This window comes from Camellia sinensis, chromosome 2, assembly GCF_055761805.1.
Source record: "Camellia sinensis isolate YWXY chromosome 2, ASM5576180v1, whole genome shotgun sequence".
In the NCBI taxonomy this organism is placed as follows: Eukaryota; Viridiplantae; Streptophyta; class Magnoliopsida; order Ericales; family Theaceae; genus Camellia; species Camellia sinensis.
Genome location: NC_138962.1, coordinates 223,989,653 through 224,000,389, shown reverse-complemented (window position 1 = coordinate 224,000,389; position 10,737 = coordinate 223,989,653). Strand labels below are relative to the sequence as shown.

Here is a 10,737-nt window from a genome sequence, read left to right as displayed (position 1 = left end):
AGGCAAAATGGCTAGAGAGAGGATAATGACAAGGCTCTCCCACTTTCACTCTCAAGGTTGATAATGGAGAAGGGAAATTAGTTCTTTCCTAAGAGTTAATTCTCCAAAATCCATCCCTTGTAAAGCTATGGGTGGGTGGTATTTATAGGCACCTCATGATGTAGGATGGAGCCCATGTGCAAGGCACATGGGGAATATTCTCTCTAACCACCTTGTCCGAGGAGGTGACCTCTCCGAGGATGAGAAAAATCTCGAAGAGGAGATCAATCTCTCGGCGAACCTTTCTTCTTAGCCACACCTAACCAATGATCCCCAATCATCCCAAAGGGCCGAGGTAGTCCTAGAGGACCCCCCCGCCGCTAAATATTGCTGAGTCTCATGGACCCTCTAGAGTCGTGCCACCTCGACTCGGATATAGGCTAGTTTAACCGAAGAGTGAATTTATCTCCACTCACCGTCCTCGGGATCGGGTCCTTTGTTCGAACTCCATTACGCCCGTGGTTCTGGTGCGTAGATCCCGAAAAGCTCCGAGCCCACAAGTGTTCTGGAACTCATTAATGGAGCGACTTCTGGATTGCGTCTGAATCCGTTCGAAGCCAAGTGCTTCGGATCTCTAGGTTCGTGGATCCGAACCCTTTCGAGTCCGAGCCCGAGTAAGTCTCTAAGTTCGTGGATTCGAACCCTTTCGAGGCTTAGAGCGATTTGGCCCGTTTGATGGCGATAAATCTGGGCCCACCAGTCTTGGACTTGCGATAAATTCGGGCCTATCAACCTTGGACTATTGGGCCTAATTAATTTAGTGGGCTCAAACTTAGCTCCTCTTACATTTGCTCCTTGCGTGTATGAGAAATTTTAAATTTCTCGGACATGCATACTGTCATTTCTTCGACCCTGCTTTGCATCACGTCCCAAAAAAAAAAAATATTGTCTCGACAGAGCCTATGGATAAAGTTAATGAGGCACTGTAATTTATAGCTAAAATTGACAAGCATAAAAATGATTTTTTTTTTTTACTTTTTTTTTTTTTCGTGCCATTACTATTATAAAATAAAAATGTAAGGACAATACTCACACATTTTTTCCTTGTTTGGCAAGTTAGTGGAGTCAGCAGGCCGTTATATGTTGTATGGATATACACATTTAAAAAATATCTTGAGGGAATATTCTAGCATCATACAGCATCGCACCTCCCATTTTTTTTTTCTATTTAAAGAAAGGGGATAAAGACCTAATCAGTACATTTTTATTTTCTTGAAACCCTGCGGCGCACACACTCTCTCACTAAAACGAGAGCCCACCCCAGGTTGCCTTTCTTCTTCAACGAAGCTCCATAGCCATTAAGCTAACGCCGGTTGCTCAAAAGGCCAAAGCTGCTGCCGCTTGCGCAGACCTCCATCGCGGCTCCAGGCCTCGTCACCGCCGTCGTCACTGAAGACCCAGCTCCGACTGCTACAGACGCCATGACCCAGCCGTTGATTCGCTCTAGTTCTGACTACTGTGGACGTCGCAACCCCGGATGCTGTTATTCTATGCCATCGCCAACTCCATTTCACCGTAGGTGCTTTATTTCAGCTTAGAGATCCAGACACTCTGGAGCTCGGTTGTGCCGACTCACACGACGCCGACCTCTCTGCAATGTCACTGCTCTTCTGCGTCGTTACATCTGACGCCGAACTTGACTGCCCAGCTACTCCGGAGCTCGGCGTTCGCTTCACTTTGCTGCCACTTCACCGCCGATCACGGCTGTCCAGTGTTCTTCCTCATCTTTGCTTTTGGTAAGCATTTCGAATATATATATGTATATATATGTATCTATTGATTATGATATATATATATATATATATATATATTTTTTAGAGCTTAGATTACCCAGATCTTAGTTCTGTTTGCACACGACTACATTGCCGTGGCCCCAGCTTCCATTGGCCTCTTGCTGCTCCAGCTCCAACCAAGCCGCCATCGATCTCTCTCTGCTCTACCTCCGGTTATTGTTGGCTTCAAAGGTTCCAACGCAGACCACATACGTTGCCCACTCAACGTGACGTGTGTGGCTGCCGACTCTGCTATGACATCCCCGTTGTCTTCGTCCTCAACCATCCATTGTTGACCACGCCGTTGCCCATTCAACGTAACGTGCGTGGTTGCTAACTCTGCTGGCTTCGGATTGTTCAACGCCACTCACACATGCCGCCCTCTCAACGCGTCGTGTGTGGTTCGGCCTAGCACGGTTTCGGTGATATATTTTTTTTGGAGCTTGGACTACTCAGATCTTGGTTTTGCTTGCACACCCACTGAAATCCACCACCATTGGTTCCTACCTAAGCTATTATTACTGCGCACCAAAGCTGACACAGCTTGCTATTGACTATCGTAGCCGCTGGTTCTCTTTCTCACCCACTGTTTTCGTGCTTGGTCTCCAATTTGTTCACTATTTCTGTAAGTCTTAAAGACTTTGATACATTGAGCTTTGGCATTTTTGACTTAAAATTGCACTATGGAGCTTGAATTTGTTTGATGTTATCACTCCCACTGATGATGACATTTGTAGTGCTTGAGGGTGATTGACCCATTTTTTTTATTTGCTATCCCGAGAAAAATAGCTCCTTGATTCTGGATTTATTTAAATGGTTTTCTGACTTGAAATTTGCCAAATAAATTCTGGGTTATTGCTTATATAAATTGAACCATTGCTGCTGAATTTTGCACTTGTAATAGAATACTTGCCACTTGAATTGAGCAATTAACATTGACTTGAGAGGAACATTCTTGTAATTTGCATGACAATCCATTAAATCTTGTTACTGATGAGCAATGTAATATACTTTGGATCTCGGACCTGAAATTTGCTATTGAGCTTCACTTTATCCAAATTTTGAGCCCCGTATAAATTGGACCTTTAATATGGAACATAGTGATTTTGAGAAAATGACTCGCTTGAACTTCATCACAAAATGGCCTATGACATTGCACCTCTTATTGATGATAGAAACTTGAAATCTGTATGTTGATGATACACCCATTGGTATTACAATTTGTTGAGCTTGAAAAATACCCGAGAAAATGAATTGTTGATGACTTCTGAGGTTGAATTTGTTGATAAACCCATCATGTAAATCTTATTATAAAAATGATTGATTGTTGCGACCCTTAGCATAGTAGACATCATGCCTGAATTCTTGGTGTAAAAATTCCTCGTAGAATTTGTTGAATTCATGGATTCTCTGAGAAATGAATAGTTGATGCCGAAATTTCATTCGAATGTGTTATTTCAATTCCAATATTTTGAATTTTAATACAGTCAACTCCTTGCTATTTATACCTGTTGTTTCAGCCATATGTCTTCTCGAAAGAAACCCGTTGTCCCGGGGTCATCAGAACCGGCTCTCATGAAAGAGAGGGATGTACCTCCGGCGTCTGAGTGGAGGAAATCTCCTTATTTTGGTCGGAATGACCCCTTCTGGTGGGCGGCTACCTCCACCACTTCTCTTCTAACTCCGAAGGGAGCTCCATTATGTCTCACCGAGGACACTGACTCTAGACATGAGGCCCTTATTTCTCCTTCTTCGGTGCTACACTTTAGGATTGAGCGAGGGGACTTTCCATAATGCTATCCTCAGTTCAAGGCCTTCTCAAACCCTTCTTTTGGTTGGTAGGAGTGGGTCGATGATGTCCTCTTGGATAGGAGCCTCTGTCAGCGGCTTCAGGAGGCCCGGTTATTGATCCCGGTGAAAATATCTCGATCCCTATCCATCCGTCGCAATAATGCCAGCCTTGAAGCCATGGCTCTTCGATGGAGCACCGAGACACATACCTTTATACTTGGCCAGCACGAGATGGGGCCCACCCTCGAGGATGTGTTCATGTTGTTGCGTCTGGAAGTGACCGGCCCTGATGCCTTCTACCCTAAGCGGACACCCCCTGAGGATGACTCTTTGATCCAATCTTTGAAGCTAAATCTTTAAGCTTGTGGCCGATGGAGTTCTGTATTTGATGGTTCAGCGAGGAGGACTAGTCGAGTAAGGATAGACCGTGCCTCCTATATCGCATGGATCCGCCACTTCTTCAAGGATCTTTAGCCCTTGGCTAGAGATGCTAACCCCGATTCTTGGGAGTATGAGGCCGGCCCGATGTATGGCTCTAGGCTTTATTTCTTGGGATTTCTGGCTTGCTTCCTTTCATTCTTCATTCTTCCGAGCACACCTCCGGATTCTCTCAATCCCTTTGTCTTCCCCTTGGCAGTTAGGCTCTTTAAAGGGGATCGGATTCCTTTAGCTTCGCTATTTCTTGGGATTCTTTATTACCGACTGGATCTACTACATCGAGACATGGTTCGCTCCGTGGGTCGATATGAGCCTGTCTCCTTCATTCACAACCAGTTCCTGCTTTGTTTCTTCTTCGAGAGGTTCCCAAAGTTTGCCCCCACTCCGACTGTATTCGACGTAGAGGTTCTTTGGGAGATAGTAGATAAAGATGGTATCCCCGTGCTCGGTACTGATGCCTCTCGGACCTTTGAGAAAGCGAAGTCTTGCCAGCCGTTGATTACACGTTGGTCACGTACCATTTCCACCTTATCCTTGAATACTCTAGTGGATGATCCCCGGCGCTTTGTGGCACGGCCGTATGTATGCCCACCGGTGGGTGTGGCAACACCACTTATTTATCACGGTTCCTCCCGCTCAGTGTCCTTTCCTTTGCCGAAGAACATCCCTGCACACTTTGTTGATATGCTGATAATGACCCGTCCGAGTTCATTATCGGTATGGCATGAGGAAGGCGTTGATAGTGCCGTTTATAGACCTAATCGTGTAGCATGTCAATTCGGGTTTGACCAATGTGCCCTGGGGCCAGCACCTCATTTGTTATCATTTTCAGAGAGCTACGGGCACTTCAGTCGCGGACTTGTACACACCATGCTTCCTATATCCGGCTCTTTGACGATGCCAGGCTTGAGCCGAGTAGGGGGTTTCACCCCCTCTTTTAGGCGATATTGGCAGAAGACTATCGATGCATTTATTGAATTTGTCCAAAGCAGATCGACCATATGTTTGCCTCCGCCAATTTATAAGAAGGACTCTTCTCTTCGGCTGCCGGAGAGCCGGAAATCTGATCACATGTACGAGAGTTTCTTCACTTCATCTGCTCCAACTGACCCCTTAGCTTAGGCATCTATTTCTAGCTTGGCAATTACTTCTCCAGAGCCAGTCCCTTTGAATAAGGCCTCTGGTCCTCGGACGACCCGCCTTAAGAAGATGGCTCACAAGAGGGCTTCTGACGCCAGTCCTTCCGCTCCTCGCCTTTCCAAAAGGCTTCATGAGGTACCCGATTTTTTTTGATTTGAAGTTACTTTCCTTTTTGCGACTAGACCTTCTTAAATGAGCACTTTTTATTTTCCCTTGTTGTGTAGGACCCTACGGCTGCTGACGTTCTTAGTACCGTGGCTACTGGCCATGCTTCCTCCACTAGGCCGAATTCAGACTTGGACGACACCCTCCCTTTGTCTGCAAGACTTGTAAAGATGCGCACCCCTCGTATAGCGGTTATAGATGATGATGATGATGATGATGATGAAGCTGAGTTCTTCGATCATTTTTGTGACCTTATCCCTCGCATGCGTCGTCACTGTTCTATCGTAACTGAGGAGGAGCGCTATCTTGGTGACGAGGTGGTCGAGGCTTGCCATTCTGATGTTGAGATTGCTGAAGGGACTGGTGCCACAGAAATTGATGCCGCAAGCCATGCTTCTAGAAGCAATGTAGAGATGAGGTGCGCCTCTGGGAATGGTGTGGAGGTGGATGTGGTAGAAATTTCTGAGACTCGCTTTGGCACTTATGGTGATTCTTATCCTCCGGCCCTCCTTCCTTCTTCAGGGATGACTGCTATTGTTCAGGCTTCATTAGACATTGAGATCGATCAGGTGCCCTTTGTACGGCTAAGTGACTTTGTTGATGCTAGGAGTCCTTCAGTTGCTCCGGCTTTGCATAATGATTCTCCTTCTGGTAATCTTTTTTTTCTGAAGTTTGTCATGTACTTCCATCTGTGAAAAATCTTTACTCAAATGGCTTTACTGTTCCCCGCCCCTAATAAGACTTCCTCATTTTTTTTTTCTTCAGTGTTAGCTGCCATTGGGGTCCTGCCTTCACCTGCCTCAGACTCTGCTCCGACTCTCTTTGTGACTCCTCGTGGTTCTCCTTCTCAAGGGGAGACACCTGCCTTTGAGACGACTGCTAGAGGTCCCTTTGGTAATCTTTCTTTTTGAAGTTTGTCATGTACTTCTATCTGTGAGAAATCTTTACTCAAATGGCTTTACTATTCTTCACCCCTAATAAGATTTCCTTATCTTTTCTTCAGTGTTAGCTACCACCGGGGTCCTGCCTTCACCTGCCTCGGACTCTGCTCCGACTCTCTTTGTGACTCCTCGTGGTTCTCCTTCTCAAGGGGAGACACCTGCCTTTGAGACGACTGCTAGAGGTTCTTCATCGCCAGTTCCTTCAAATGTTTTGGATTTGAATCTCAGTGATTTCCACTTTGATAGTGATGATTTTGGTCTTTCCCCTTATCACTCTGCATTCTCAGGCTCGGGACCTCTTCCCGAAGTTACCCCTCGGGGTGGTTCATCTAATCCGCTAGATATTCGGGAGATTCCTGAGACTAGTAGCTTTCCAGCCCCAATTCCTCCTTCGGCCTCTGGAAAAGTATCATTTCTCCATTATTGGATAGCTTCTGAGTTTGCTTCAGTTCTACAGCTTGTGCATTCGAGTTACCCGGAGACCTTTGCTTCATTTTGCTTGCCAATGTCCACTCATTCAGACTGCTCTTCTCGAGTCTTTTGCCACTATCTTATATAGCTTAGACAGGCAACGGCTGTGTGACTTTAATGGGAAAGTAGTCGAGACAGCGTATTAGGGGATCTCTGACATGAAGCGTCACCAAGTGGATTTATCATGGCTTCGGAAGCGCCTGGATGTAGCTTCGAACGCCAGTCATCGGGAGGAAATTTTGTCTGTGCTTGCCTCTTATCGGACCTCTATAGATGAGACAAAGGCAACTCTTCGTGAACTTGAATCAGGCTATGCTCGGGCCTTGGAGACTTTAGAGGCACACTCTGCTGTTTGTCCTCTGGATGTAGATGTGACGGGCAGCTTCTTCGAGGGTGTTTTTAGGAGAGATTGAGTTTTTTTTTTATCATTACTTTCTTGCCCCTTTCGATAGAAATGTTTTATCTAGGACAATGCAATGAAATGACAAAATCTTTGCTGTTTGGATATTTTCACATTGTTTTCTTATTCTACTTGATAAAATTTTTATTTCGAATGATACAATGGAAAGAACAATCATCTGCACATGTTTATAAAAGCTGAAATATTCTCATTAATTCTTTAACTTTCTTGGCAAAAGTATAATAAATTCACTGCAAGTGATGGGATAAAACATACATCATAAAGAAAACCAGCTTCTTCATAACGTAAGGGAAATACAACTTTTAGACAAAGTAGGAAAATGAAAATGAATTTCAACATAGATGAGTCTAACTACGGGTAGTAATGCTTGATAAACTTTGCATTGAGCATGCCAGTTCGAAAGCCATCTTCAACCCTTACAAGCTTGTAGTACCCGCTTGAGCTTGCCTGAACCACCTTGTAGGGCCCTTCTCATTTTGGAGAAAACTTGGGCAAGGGTTGTCCTCGCATGATTGGGTCTACAATCTTCCATACTAGATCACCTTCTTCGAACTTTCTTAGCACCACAGTCTGATTATAAGCTCGGGCGATGGACTCATGATACCTTTCTATGACTTTTGCAGCTCTGTCATGCTTTTCCTCTAATGCTTCCAATCTGGTGGTTCGAGGCTCCAGTACGATCCCCGAGGCGAGAGCCATTAGAGCAGATGGTGTTTCTAACTCTATATGTAACTCTGCCTCGGACCCATACACAAGGGAGTAAGGAGTTGTTTGAGTTGGCTTTCTCTTTAAAGTGCGATACGCCCATAGGGCTACTATTAACTGTTCGGACCAAGTCCCCCCAAATTCATCCATCATCTTGCTCAGAATCCTTATCAGTGTCTTGTTTGTGGCCTCCGCTTGCCCGTTCCCTTTTGGATAGTAGGGTGTGGATTTGTGATGCATCACTTGGTAAGTCTCTAGGAGGTTCTTCACATTTTTGTTTATGAAGGGAGTGTCATTGTCCGAGAGGATGGTGTTTGGTACTCTAAACCGGCAAATGATATTTTCCTTGATGAAGTTCGAGACTACGGGACCCGTAGCTTTCTCTAGAGGGATTGATTCGACCCACTTTGTGCTTAATTCTGTAGCTGCGAGAATCCGCTTGTACCCCTTAGAAGGTTTGGAGGTAGGCCCTATCAGATCAAAAGCCCAGGTATGGAACGGCCATGGCGTTCGGATACTATACAGGTCTATAGCTGGAGCATGGATCAAATTTCTGTGTTTCTGACAAGTCTGGCACCTCTTCACGTGATGGATGCATCTGACTCCATGGTCGGCCAGTAATACCCAAGGTGTATAAGTTGGTCGAACAGCCAAGCCCCTTCTTGATGCTCAATTTCTTGGGCTCTTCCGAGGACTAGGTCTGACTCCTCCTTGGAGAGACATCTCAGGGGAGTGCCCTCAATACTTCTTTTGTAAAGCTTGTTCTGATCAAGAAAGTACCGCCTTGCTCTCCTCTTGAGGTGTGCAATGTCTCTTGGGTTTTCAGGTAGTGTTCCCTCTTTGAGATAGTCAATGTAGACTTTCCTCCAGTCAGGGGTATCAATTTCAAAGCAACTCTCATCCTCCCGAATGTATGACTGACACTTGGGGCATTCCTTCTGTAATTGATTCGAGGCATTCTCCATTTCGGGCCAATAATAGCCTTGTCTTTGGATTCTTCTGTACAGACTAATATCCCCATCCCCGCAAGACTTTTCATGGATCTGTTGTAGTCAGAAGATTGCTTCTTGTTGGCCAACACACCGGGCTAGGAATCTGGTACCCCCTAGGAAGTAAATTTCATCTTGAATAATTATGAATTGGGCAAGCTTGGCCATAGTCAGTTTTCCAACTTTGCTTCTGAGTTGTTCGAGGACTTCTCCTCTCCAGTCCTCCGGAAGGTCTTTGTCTTCGGGTATTATTGAAGGTTCTGTTCCCTTCTTGATGACAATTGTCGCCTCTTCCTCTGGAATGTCAACTCTTGCCCCTAATGTTGCGAGAGCATCTGAAAACTTGTTGTCGGAGCGAGGCACATGCTCTATTTCGACCTTCTAAATTTGTCAAGAAGCCTTTGGATTGTTGTTCGATATGTGGCCAAGGCAGGCTCCTTTAAGACGAACTATCCTGAAACTTGCTTCACTATCAGCTTTGAGTCCCCCCAAATCCGAATCTTCTTGATACTGTGCTTCTCAGCTGCTATCAAGCCTAAAATAAGAGCCTCATACTCGGTTTCATTATTTGAACAATGGAAATCCAGTTTATAAGACAAATATAATTTTTCCCCACTTTTGCTTGTAAGGACTATCTCGGTTTCTCCTTTACCTCCAGCTGCTGCTCCATCAAAGCTAAAGGTCCAAAAGCTTTCCTCGGAAGCCATAGCTGCATGCACCTCTTCTCTTAATTCTTCATTCACTGGTTCATAGTCACCACTTGAAAATTGGGCAAGGAGATCGGCTAAGGCTTGGATTTTGATTGCCTTGGGAGCTACACATGTGATCTTGAATTCACCCAGTGCTAACAACCATCTTGCCACCTTCCCGGTTAGAGCAGGCTTGCTGAGGAGGTATCGGATTGGATCACTTTTAGTAATAATCTGAATCTGATGTGCTAAGAAGTAATGTCTGAGCTTTTGGGCAGTGAATACCAAAGCTAAACAATGTCTCTCTACCAAAGTATATCAGACTTCTGCTCTTCGAATCTTCCGGCTGATGTAATACACCAGGCGTTCTGCTCCGTCTACATCTTGGACCAGTAATGCCCCTATGGACTTGGGGGTTGAGGTTAGGTACAACATTAGAGGAACCCCGGGCTGTGGGGCTATCATGGTCTGAGGCAAGGTCAAGACCGCTTTGATTCTCTCGAAGGCCTTTTGGTGCTCCTGGTTCCACTCGAACTTGGCATCTCCTTTTAATAATGAGCCGAAAGGGGTGGAGATCTCTACAAGTGCTGGGATAAACCTCCGAATATAAGACACCTTCTCGAGGAACTTCTTTAACACTTTATGAGAATGCGGGGACGGCATTGCTCTGATAGATTTGACCTTATCTTCATCTGCCTCGATACCATGCCTATGTACAAGAAACCCGAGGAACTTCCCGGCCGTTACCCCAAAAGCACATTTGAGAGGATTCATCCTCATTTTGAATTTCTGGCACCTCTTGAATACTTTCTCAAGGTCTCGGAGATGGTCCTCTTCTTTCTTAGATTTCACCACTAGATCATCAACATAATCTTCCACCTCATGATGGATTATGTCATGAAAGATTGCAGTCATAGCCCTTTGGTAAGTTGCTCCGGCATTCTTGAGTCCAAAAGGCATGACTGTATAGATGAAGTTTCCGAGAGGTGTTCTAAAAGCAGTCTTTTCTGCATCCTCTTCAGCCATCTTAATCTGATTGTATCCGCTGAATCCATCCATAAATGAGAACATCTGGTGTCCCGAGGTGGCATCCACAAGGGTATCAATGTGAGGTAGAGGGAATTCATCTTTCGGGCAAGATTTGTTCAAATCTCGAAAGTCTACACATACTCTGAT

General features: G+C 45.2%; 1 protein-coding gene across 1 annotated transcript in view; it reads left to right on the top strand.

Annotated features, from left to right (window-relative positions):
• Nucleotides 1–10,737, top strand: part of LOC114304271 (protein MAINTENANCE OF MERISTEMS-like) — a 37,593-nt gene that overhangs the window by 10,301 nt on the left and 16,555 nt on the right. The window lies entirely within an intron of this gene.